Genomic DNA, 11,851 nt, shown 5'->3' with positions numbered 1-11,851 from the left:
CGCATTCATATATAGAATGTTAAGGATACCACTCAGCAATGAAGCCCGAAACAAAGAACGGAAAGTCATATACCAAATAGTGAACGAAAACGGATACACCCAAAAGACAATAGATAAACTAGAAAACAGAATCAAACAAAAAATACAGAACAAGGATCAAGCCACCCCAACAGACAAAACAACACAACGATGGACAGCATTTACGTACGTAGGACACCAAACCAAAAAACTAACAAACATCTTCAACTACTGAACATCAATATCACATACAAGCCGAACACGAAGATAACACAAAAAATAAACAACTATGAAAAAGAAGAAAAAAGACCAAAACGGGATTTGGATGGACTAATAAAACAAATCAACAGGGGAAACCGCATGGACATTTGGGAAAACTTGAACATCCATAAATTCAACAGTCATAAATCACTTATCGAGGAACAAGTACAAATCAAAACACAACAATATCTCACATTCAATATATTAAACAAAACCATACACATTCCTAGAGAAGATCTAACACGAAGAAGAGTACTGATGCAGAACAAATACAGGCAAATTTACCTAAAGTACCTGAAATACCCGAGTTAAGACGCTCTGACCGTATAAAGAGACAGACAACAGGATGACCAGTTCAGTTTGAGGAGTGCCAGATGATGACAGTACTACCAAATGTCGAAAGCGCTCGCAGATAATTAATAGATAGGTATTTAGTTGAAGGGGATTGAAAAAACATTGTTTTTTTGAAGGCGGTATCAATAGATATTCCTTTGATTTATACTGTCAACAGACACATCGCACTCATCATTAAGACCGATTAGGCTTTTTAGTGGGGTTATTCGTGATATTCTTCATTCTATTTTTTATTTGGATGAAACATGGGTCAATGAGGGTCATACCGTCTCGAAGGTTTGGCAATATACAACTGATCTGTTGGTAATCTATTACTGACATCACCCTGTATCACCGACATAATTCCCGATAAAAATGACTTTCTACCGCTTTGTTCATTGAATCAAGCTCCGGCGATCGACGCCGACATGAAAAAATAATAGTATGCAAACCTTGAGAATATTCATTCGCTAGTTCGAAAATATTTTCCCAACATTGTTGCGTGGCGGCATTCTGTTATTTTCTAGGCATACTCGAGACGAGTTCTCGCTGTTCGTTCATTATGCGGGATTTTTTCGATGCCTGAATATTCAAAAACGTTCGGAATTATTCCAGACAGGAGATGCGTAACCGACATTCCATAGCGAAGAAGGACACGAAAGAACAGTTACAGAGTGGCCCAAATATATCTGGATTTGGGAAACTAAATACACTTATTGTGGTTAATGAATAGAAGAATTTCGTATAAAAGTATATACTTAATTGTAAAATCTTATTGCAAAGCCGTTTCGATTTTCTTCATCATCAGTGATCACCTGGGAGTAAATACTCTAATTTTAAAGAAAGTTTTGTGAAAATCTCATTTGAATTTTGAGGTTATGAAATTTGAAAACTGTTGATAGGCACTTAGTCGCCAGACAACTTCGATACCTCTTGTCGCCTGACGAGTAAGTACTCATTGTGTGGTGTTCCACGAGGATCAGTTTTAGGACCCATCTTATTCTTATTATATGTCAATGACATTACAAATTGAGCATTTCTGGGATTTTAACTCTTTTCGCTGATGACATGACGATATTGTGGAACAACAAAAACTCAAATGAATTACAAAATGCAATTATCTACTGATATGAAAAATATCAATATCACTAAAACAAACATTTTATCATTCAGATGTGCTCTTGATGACCTGTCACTTGGGAATAAGTTAGTGATCAAGAACGAGACTCAATCTAAATTTCTAGGTATTCCATTGACAATAAGCTCAATTTATTGAACATATCGAATAACTTAAAAGTAAAATTTGTTTTGGATGTTATGCAGTAAGAGTAACTTCAATAAATTTGGGAATCAAAACTGCCAGAACGGTGTATTACACCCTCGTTGAATCCCACCAACGTTATGGAATATCGTTTTGGGAGTATCAGCCTTCTGTCTGTATTAGTAGGTACTGCAGAAACGGGATATCAGGTATAAGTGTAACATTAAACCTCGTGATTCGTGCAGACACAAATTCGTTGAGCAAAATATTTTAACAGTGATTGCTTTGTTAATTTTGGAATCGGTTTGCCTCATTTACAAGAATATGTCCCTATTTGAGGCTTCATACAATTCTTATGGAACCCGTTCCACCGCGTTGAAATTGCCAATTCCTTTAACTAATTTGGTCAGGAATTCTAATAATTACAATGAGGTCAAGATGTTTAATAACTTGCCCTCAGATATAAGACAGGAAATTTGACCAACAAAATGTTTAGAATAAGAGTAAAAACATTTGTGGCTGATAGACCCCTGGTTATAATTTGCAAGAGATAAGAGTTCTATAATGATAAATTTACCTGACAAAATGTGCATATTTGAATTTAGGTTATATAAGATTTTTGTTTATATTCTTGTTTGAATATAAACGTTTGATTGTCTGGTGTAATGGATGTGTGTATTTATGTAATATCATATCATCGTCTAATATATAATTAAATAACTTGCTTCGGAAATAAACTTTTTATAAACAATTTATTTCGTGACAATACAGTTTGGTACATTCACTAGTTTAAAAACCAAGATGAATAATGAACATTGAGGCGTTGCAGTGTCAAGTATTTATAGTGCTAATCTAAATCGATTCTTGATGGTTAGTAAATATTTTGGAAAGTTCGAAGTCTATTTAGGAGATAATCAACCATAATGGCATATTTGTGCGATATGAAGGTCGTTAACTGCGGTGACACAACTATATAAAAATGTATGTTTGTTGGTTGGTTGGTTGGTTGGTAAGTGATAATATTCCACATCGCTCAACGATCGTGATGAAACTTGACATATATAAGTGATTTTTCATAGAGGAGGTTTTTAGGCTATCAATTTTTCTGTAACTCGTCACTAGATGGCACTGTTGAATAATTTTTTAAAAAACACTGTTCTATAACGCCGCGCACGCCTAGTTCGTTGATTCTGATTCTGTCAAAACATTGAGACAGTAGCGATACAACAACATAATAGTAGTGTTGAAAATATTTTTAAGTAAATCTGCACACAACCATGTCGATAGAAAATTTCAACTATACTATGAACTATAGTGTATGTTCTAACTTTATTTTTTTTGTAGGTTATTTAATTTTTACATTTTATATTTCCATACTTGAATTTATATTTATTTTTCACAAGCTTTTTCCATAAGATTGATTCTTAATGACAATAAAGTATATTATTATTATCAACAATTTCCAAATTTCATAAACTCAAAATTAAATTTTCCCAAAACTTTCTTTTCAATTACATAAATTACTTCCAGGTGAGCATGATGTTGACGAAAGTCGAAAAAGCTTTGTAATAAGATTCTACAATCATACACTTCTATACAAAATTCTTCGATTCATTTAAATATGTCCGTTTTTGTGAAAAAAATTCTTCCGTGATTATTTTATTAGATACACTTCAGTTAATTAAACAATTTTTACAAGTTTAAAATTTACATAAAAACCCTGATAATTTTAAAACTAAAAACCTAAAATTTGTTCACTTTTTGGAGCTTTTCTTTAAAGTCTTCAAAAAATATTCCGTTGGAAAAATGAAAAAAATTTGATTTTTCACCGTGTTGTTAATAAATAATCAAAGACGTTAAAAGTGAAAAATTCAATTAAAGCAATGGAAACTGTTTAAATTTTTTTTATATTCAAATTTATTTTCATTCTTACTATTTAAAGTTACATAAAAATTATTTTTATAATTTTTAGATCTATTTGTTTAAAAATTGTTATAAACAAATGTATTGTTTATAAGATATTTCAATTTTTTTGGGGGATTTTTATCATGATTAATATATCTAAATGATTTTGAAAAACAAATTTTTTTATCAAAAATGTTTTTATTGCTTCAAAACGTTTTTGTTGATTGACTATTTTTTTGCTACTGAATATGAATATTACGGAACGATTTTTCAAAATCATAATTTCTATTTCTCTATGATTTTCTGAACAAAAAACTTTTTTGATTTATGATTTCTTTGTTTATTTAATGAACAATCCTACATGAATAGCATTTTACAAGTGTTGTTCATGACGAAGAATTTCAAGAACGAAGTTTTAATGATGAACAAGAACGGGAATATTTCCTACTTATTCATCAAAATCAAACACCTGTTCATGCAGCTGCAGTTTCGTAAGAAGGTATCATCTTTCCCTCCAACCGATTTCCTGGAGTCTTTGAAGTCCACTAGATACTCGTTAGGACAACAAGAGGATTGTTCCGAATTCTTGGGGTTCTTGTTGAATACTCTTCGTGAGCAAAACAATAGCAAAATCAATACTCCTGACCGCTCTGGACTGAATGATTCCGTACAGCCCATCTCATCTTGTGTTTGTAAATCTTTTGCTGGAAAGATCCTCACTTGTTTACTTTGTGGTAAATATTCAAGAAGTACCGAAAACTTATGTGAATCTCTGGAACTTCATCTAGCTTTTCCTAATATGACTAATAACCAGTCCGTGCAAAGCTTATTGTTAAATCCACTGAAAATGGAATTTTTAACAGGTGATGATCGACTGTATTGTCAAACATGCGCCAAACTAACTGACTGTTATAAGGAAACAAGTATAGCTGAGGCACCAGTTAATCTAATAATAACACTGATGATTTTCAAACAAGACTCAACCTCTAACGAAAGCAAGAAACTCTTTGGAAGGTTCGAAATAGATGAACATTCCAACCTAGCAGACCACTATAATAATATTCATGCAGTCATTGTTCACCGTGGTTCTGGCGTTGAATTTGGTCGGACTGGTTTAAGTTTGACGATAGTCGTGTCACGAAGTGTTCTGGCGATGCATTGAATTTATTGGAGCCTCTGGAGACACCCTACATTTTGTTTTATAAGAGAGAGGACATTGTTAGATGAAAATCTTCAGATGATGTGGTGCTGCAAGTTTTTCCGGGTTTTCCTGCAGCTGAAAAAGCAAATGCGCCACTGGAATCAATGAAGTCGCCCCGGAGCGCCAATTGATTTTTATTGTTGTTTTTATTTTATTTTTATCGTTGTTTTATTAATAAAAAAGATATATATATACATATTTATATATATATTATATATATATATATATATATATATATATTATATTATATATATATATATATATATATTTACATATCACAAAAAACCAACAAAACCAACCATGTGTCACTTTTTAGAAAAAAAAGAAAAAATATTTAAAAAGTTGTAAAAAATAGAAGACGATAGAGATAATATTTTATAAATACCGGGATTTTTTAAACGCCCTGTGTCTCAGAAACGAGACAACTCCTGACATATGTTCAGAAGAACTGTTTTTTCAAAACGACCTAACGAATCACCGTCCAAAGTTTCGTACCGTAGTTAGGAAACACCCTGTATATAAATCATACAGTGGACAAGTAACCAGTACAACAGCGTTCTCAAAATCTTGCAACACACATATTTTTTCTGAAAAGACATTTTGACACCCACCCACCTTCTTTGTGCAACAACTCGATTTCGATTATTAAAAACCATACTGCCGACGAGTACAAAAAGGACCTCAATTTTTTTGGACACATCTGACAACCATAATCCTAACTTTTTTTAAAAAGGTGGGTATCCGTATTCCACTTCTTGTCTTTTGATTGTGTAAGAAAACTGTGACATACAATGCAGACCAGTCGGACATCCCAAATATCGTGCTTTTTCTTTTAATAAAGTTGTAACTGCTTATCTGGTCTATAATATCTTGTTGGAGCCTTTGTAAAAAGGACCAAATCAGGTTTGCGCGGGTTTTTCATTCATGGATGATCAGGATTTGGAGTGGGCAGCTGTAGAATAATATATGCTACAGGCAAGAAGAGCGTTTAACGATGTTGCCAGGCCGTTTCTGTGTGAGAAATTTTGAATATTTTATAACAGAGGAGATACATGTATAGGAATTTGAAGTGGGGAGAGCGGTTGCTTTTTCGACATTGCTGGGTTGGGTGATACATGAAAATATTTGTTCTAAACCAGGTACTCACAATTCAAAAAAAATTGACTTTGCTTGGAAAACAGAGGGATGATTTAGACCAGGGGTCTCCAAACTACGGCCCGCGGGCCAAATCCGGCTGGCAGTGTCATCAATTCGGCCCGCGACAACCAATGATTTACTGTTATCAATCTGGCCCGCGACAGCCAATGATTACCTAATTGTTGTTACTATTGCTGTGATAAGTTGAAGAAGAAATCATAGAATGATAATTACTCGGTTTTATTTACTTGCAAGATAAAACTTAACGACCGAAATGATGACAAAGAAAACTTAACTTGAGTATCTAAGTTTAAGCATATTATATAATAACTAACAAATAATTGAAATGAATCACAGTTAAACAAAAACACTAATGAGATTTATGTAATTGTGATTTTCCACCGACAATACTTTGTAGTTGTGGGTCAATTTTACTTGTACCAATTATCAAAAGAGATTTAAGATGCTCATCGGTTAATTGAGATCTGGAAACATTCTTTGTGTACTTCATCTTGGAAAACGTTTTCTCACACAAGTAAGTAGTACCAAAAACAGAAAACAACCCACGAACAAATTTATGCAAATTATCAAATTGTTCCAGTGGAAGACTCTTATAAAATTCCAACAAAGATGAATTTTGATATTTGTTCTTAAGCATATCACTGCACCGTAAATCAATAATTTCCATTTGGACTTCCGGAGCCAGGGTTTCAATGTCAGAATCGAAAGGATTTTGAAAAAGCTTAATTTCATTCGCAATGACATTAAAATCTGAAAAAACGAGTATCAAAATTTATCTTCAAAGCACTCAAAGTTTCGATTGCAAAATTGACGGGAAATTCAGTCTCTGTAGTGTGGCTGATATTCCACATGTTTCAACATTTTTTACGTAATTGCGATTAAAATATTATCATTTTCTGCCTGAAGGATTTGATATTGGTGTATAAATCAGGGAGAAGCTGATTTTCTCCTTGCAATCTCAAATTCAGTTCGTTCATATGATTTGTCAAATCGACATAGAAGGCTAACTTCCACATCCATTCACTATTTTCTAAATCGACAAAAGGGCGCTGCTTCTCATTTAAAAAAATTTCCCGCAACTAAGCCAGCGTACGGCAGTATGATATGGTAAATCATTTTCTCCAATCTGTTGAAATAAACTCGCGGAATTGTCAGTGATTCAGCCCAGTGGATCTGATGAAGTTAACAACTGATATGACTGGTTTTAGAACTTTAGACACATCCAAACATTTTCCGCACAAGGACTGTTGATGAATGATACAATGTAAGACTAATGTTTTTGAACCACCATCATTTTCTACAGCCTTTGACACAAGTGCAACACTCCTTTATTTTTATCATACATATTTTTGCCTTCATCAGTTGTTATAGATTTCAAATTTCTCCATCGAAGGTTCTTTCTGTTAATGGCATTTTCAACTCCCTTAAAAATATCTGCCCAGTTGTCGTGCCGTGAATACTATCAATATCAAGAAGTTCTTCATGCACTTCATAGCTTTTATTCACTCCGCGAATAAAATCAACACCTGAGCAGTATCTGACACATCCGTTGAACTCATCCAATGCTAGAGAAAACCACTCATGATGTCCATTTTTGTCAGACAGTTGAGATGATATATTTTCTGCGATGTCTTGCACCCTCCGAGCACGGTGTTTGCTGACAAACTGACACTTTTAAATAAATTTACCTTTTCGGGGCATATTTCTTCGGCTACTGCAATCAAGCATTCTTTTATCATTTCTCCATCGGTGAATGGTTTGCCACGTTTTCCGATTTCAAGAGCCACACGAAAGCTGGCGCGAGTTGCAGACTCTTGTTCAGTATTCGCTTTGGTAAACAAAGATTGCTGCGATTTGAGTCCGCGTTTCAAAGCTTCAAATTTTTCCTTCTGCAAACTTCCTGTATCCTTGGAGTAACTTTGAAGATGTTTCGATTCATAGTGTAGTTTAATGTTAGCTTTAATTGTTAGCTTTTAGAACAGCTATGGTTTCATTACAAATTAACATAGTGCCTTATTACTGGACACAATCACAAAATACTGACAGTTCCATTTTTCTTGGAACGTTCTGTCGACTTGCAAGAACAATACGATCATTTATCAGGACAGGGGTAGATTATTTTAGGCCTATATTGGTAACTGTCAAGAGAAGTCATGAAAAACGATATGGTGTAATTTTTACCTGCATGGCCACCAGAACTGTACATTTAGAAATTGCTCATGATTTTTCCACTGATAGTTTCATAATGTTTTGAGATAATTCGGGTGTAGAAGAGGATGTCCAGAAGAACTCTACAGTAATAATGGATCCAACTTCAGATCAGTACAACGTGAACTCCAAGAATCGTTAAACAGTCTGAACCAGAGAGAGATAGAAACATTTTGCTCACTGAAGAGTATATCTTGGAAATTTAATCATCCATGCAGTCCAAATATGGGAGGTGCCTGGGAATGTCTCATCCAGATTGTAAAACAATCTTGAAGGAGATGTTACAAACCAAATATCCTCAAGAATATGTTCTACGAACTGTTCTAGCAGAAATAGAGAATATAGTGAACTCACGACCTCTGACACACATTTCTCTGGACTCTAGCGACTCTGAACCACTCACCAAATAATTTTCTAATTGGACCTTCTTATGCTGCAATGTCTTGCGTTGAGTTGCATGAAGAAAATTTCAACCTACTCTCAAAATGGAAAGCAGTCCAAAAACTAGCAGATATATTTTGGAAGAGCTGGAGATATGAATACCTCACATATCTGGCAACAAGAAACATCAAGTATTCGAAAGAACGATGTTGTTCTCATAGTTGACCCAATGGTCCAAGAAATCATTGCTCAAAGGAAGTTTTGAATTTGTATCCTGCGAAAGACAACTGAATCAGAATAGTCGACGTTCAGTTAGACTGAGAAATCGTTATTTTATGTCCTATAGAAAAATTACTGGGAGAAGCATGTTACTGTTTGAATTCCTGTACTAACTTATATTGACGTTGATTTGTATTGTATGTATAAAGTATTGTTTTTGACTCTCTGAAAAACAGGCATCATCATACGGGGTATTTCATAAAAACAATACTTAAATTGTTATATGCTCTTGCTTCCAAGGGTTCGTCAGTAGTTTTCCAAACCAATAATTGGTCTGGAGATCCAACAAATGGCAACGCCGATTCATGCACCGTGCAAATACAGGAGGCTCCGAAACCACGGCTGCGGATGAAGGCGATAATCGCCGCGTGGAAAATCGCACCGCAATAAAAAATAATCGCACGCATTTTATTCGTTAATAATCTCGAATAAGCGCGAATAATTCTCGCTCTAGAACTGTTACTTCATTATCGGCGGCTAATTACCAGTAATTGGCAACGGATCATTTCACGGTTTCAGTGGAGCGCTGAAAGTAACAATTTCGAGAGCGGCGAGCTTTCCCGTGAAACGCGATTTTACGCGTTACGTAATTTTTAACGCGATTCGCTTTTCTGTTGGTCATTCTGCTGCCGAGGTGGACTTTCTTGGACGCGGATGCAGGAAGCTGATCAAAAAAACTGCTTTTTTAACGGTTTACTTGCACTTTTTGCTTGCCAAACGTGCTTCAGCTCTCTTTTGTCGTAGGTGTAGGGTTACTCAAATATTTCAAAAATCGAAAAATTAGAATTAAGGTGCTTGACATACAAATCAAATCAAAAGATTGACTTAAAAAATGAAATTATTCACTGAAAAAATATTTTTAGTCCATTGATATTTTGAATGAAACTTCAAATGAAAACATCAAGACTGAATTGTTTTTTGAAATTATTACTGCAAATTTTCTCTTTACTTCGAAACAAATTTTACAACTGTCCGCCCTCTGTTGGAGACTTACTGCATCTCAGTATTACTATAGAATTTGAGACTTCAAACTTTATTATGTTGTTTGAGAGGAATTTTACATTCGTGCGCGGTCTTTTAAATATTTATAAACTAGTGACTTGAACTTAAAAAAAATATTTTTGACAGTAAATCGGACTAAAAAGTGAAAAATAAATATAGTTTAAAACTAAAAAATACGCTTTTAAAGAACATCGAATTAAAAATTAAAAATAATGTTTTTAAATAAGCTTCAAACAATAACGAACGAACAAAACAAGTTCCATTGTGAGAAAAGCGTGGGCGCTTTTTGTGCCATAACTTTTTTATATCAAGCACCCCTCATTTTTTTCACAATAATATATTAGTATTTTTCACTCGCTATTGTTTTAGGCTTATTTAAAACATTATTTTTAACTTTTAAATTCGATGTTCTTTAAAAGCGCGTTTTTAAAATTTTTAAAATATATTTATTATGTTAATTGATGACTGTCAGATTAAAGTTCACATATATTATTTTAATATGTTCAATATAACGTGATTACATTATTGTAATTACACTTTTGCACCGCCCTCACTGCATTTCCAACATTTTTCGTAAGACGACAATATGAAAACCCTTTTGGCGAAATCAATCGGAGGCTCATCTCATGAAAACTTTTCCAAAAGCGTGATCTCAGCCACCCTACTTTCGAACATCCCTCAAATAAACCACCAGCAGGCTATCATCCTTCCAGCCAGTATTTCACCAAACTTACTACGTGCTGTATATTATTTAATTCATCTCAGAATTGAAACTCGTTTTCTCCGTTAATGCATAGAAGTCTTGCAGCTATATTTGTAGCCATAAATAATGCGATAACATAGAGATAACAGAATAACTGGAAACGCTGGAAATTTTTATAATTAATGAATGTAGTTAAGAAAATTAGTGGGGTTTCTGAGAAACGCTGTTTCTTGCTTTATACCGTTTCTAATAGTAAAAAAGCAATGAATCCTCTAGAAATGTAAAACGCTCAAAAAATTTTGTTATTTCGTTCTGATTTGCCACAGATGTTTTAGTCGGGTTTATGATACTTTACCGGGTCTACCCCATTTTTTGTATGGCAATGCAAACAAAATATTTTAAGGGCGTTTGGGTCGTTTTCTTACCTGCAGTGGCGTGCGTTTAGGTATTCAGTCAAAAATACTTGTTAAAACTAATAATTATGTTCAATATGAATCAAAAAATTTTGTTTTGAAATATTCACGTAATTTTTATTTCTTTTCCCCAGCTGAATTCGATTCCTTTACACGTTCTGTCTATCGTTGGACACATACTTTGGCCTTCTATCAAATCCCATCGGAATTGGAGCATTTCTCTGTAGGGCAGCTGCCCCAGCAGCTGGTGCCAGTTTTCTTCGGTAATATAGATACTTCTTCTTTAATTAGCTCTATTCCCTTCTTATCAAATTTTGGAAATTATTTTTACGCCTGATGCTTTGTTTCAATTTTCCCCAAATCAACTCGATGGGATTGAAAACACAAAAATTGGGGGGAAGGCTCAGTATGATGTGTCCATACTTTTCAGCAATACTCTCAAGGGCATACACTTTTTCAAATGTTTTTGTCTGTAATACTTCACGTAGTAGGTAGGTTTTCGGTATAGTAATCTTCAAAATACAAATTGTTCTCCAGTGAAAAACTTTGTATTTCATCTTTCCCAACATTTTATTTCGGTACTTTGATGAGCTGTCGCGAATGATTAGGAAGCGTTGTCAAAAAAACTATTACACTATTTCGCATCCTTTGAGATCAATGTGTTTAAATCAATTCCTCAAAAATATTAGTTCCTTGTTCTTATGATAGTCAACATTGCAGTCCTCAAG

The sequence above is a fragment of the Leptinotarsa decemlineata genome, unplaced genomic scaffold (assembly GCF_025532065.1).
Source record: "Leptinotarsa decemlineata unplaced genomic scaffold, Ldec_3_MD MMD2_tig00003283, whole genome shotgun sequence".
In the NCBI taxonomy this organism is placed as follows: Eukaryota; Metazoa; Arthropoda; class Insecta; order Coleoptera; family Chrysomelidae; genus Leptinotarsa; species Leptinotarsa decemlineata.
The sequence above is the reverse complement of the archived record's forward strand: the minus strand, read 5'-3'. Positions refer to the sequence as shown.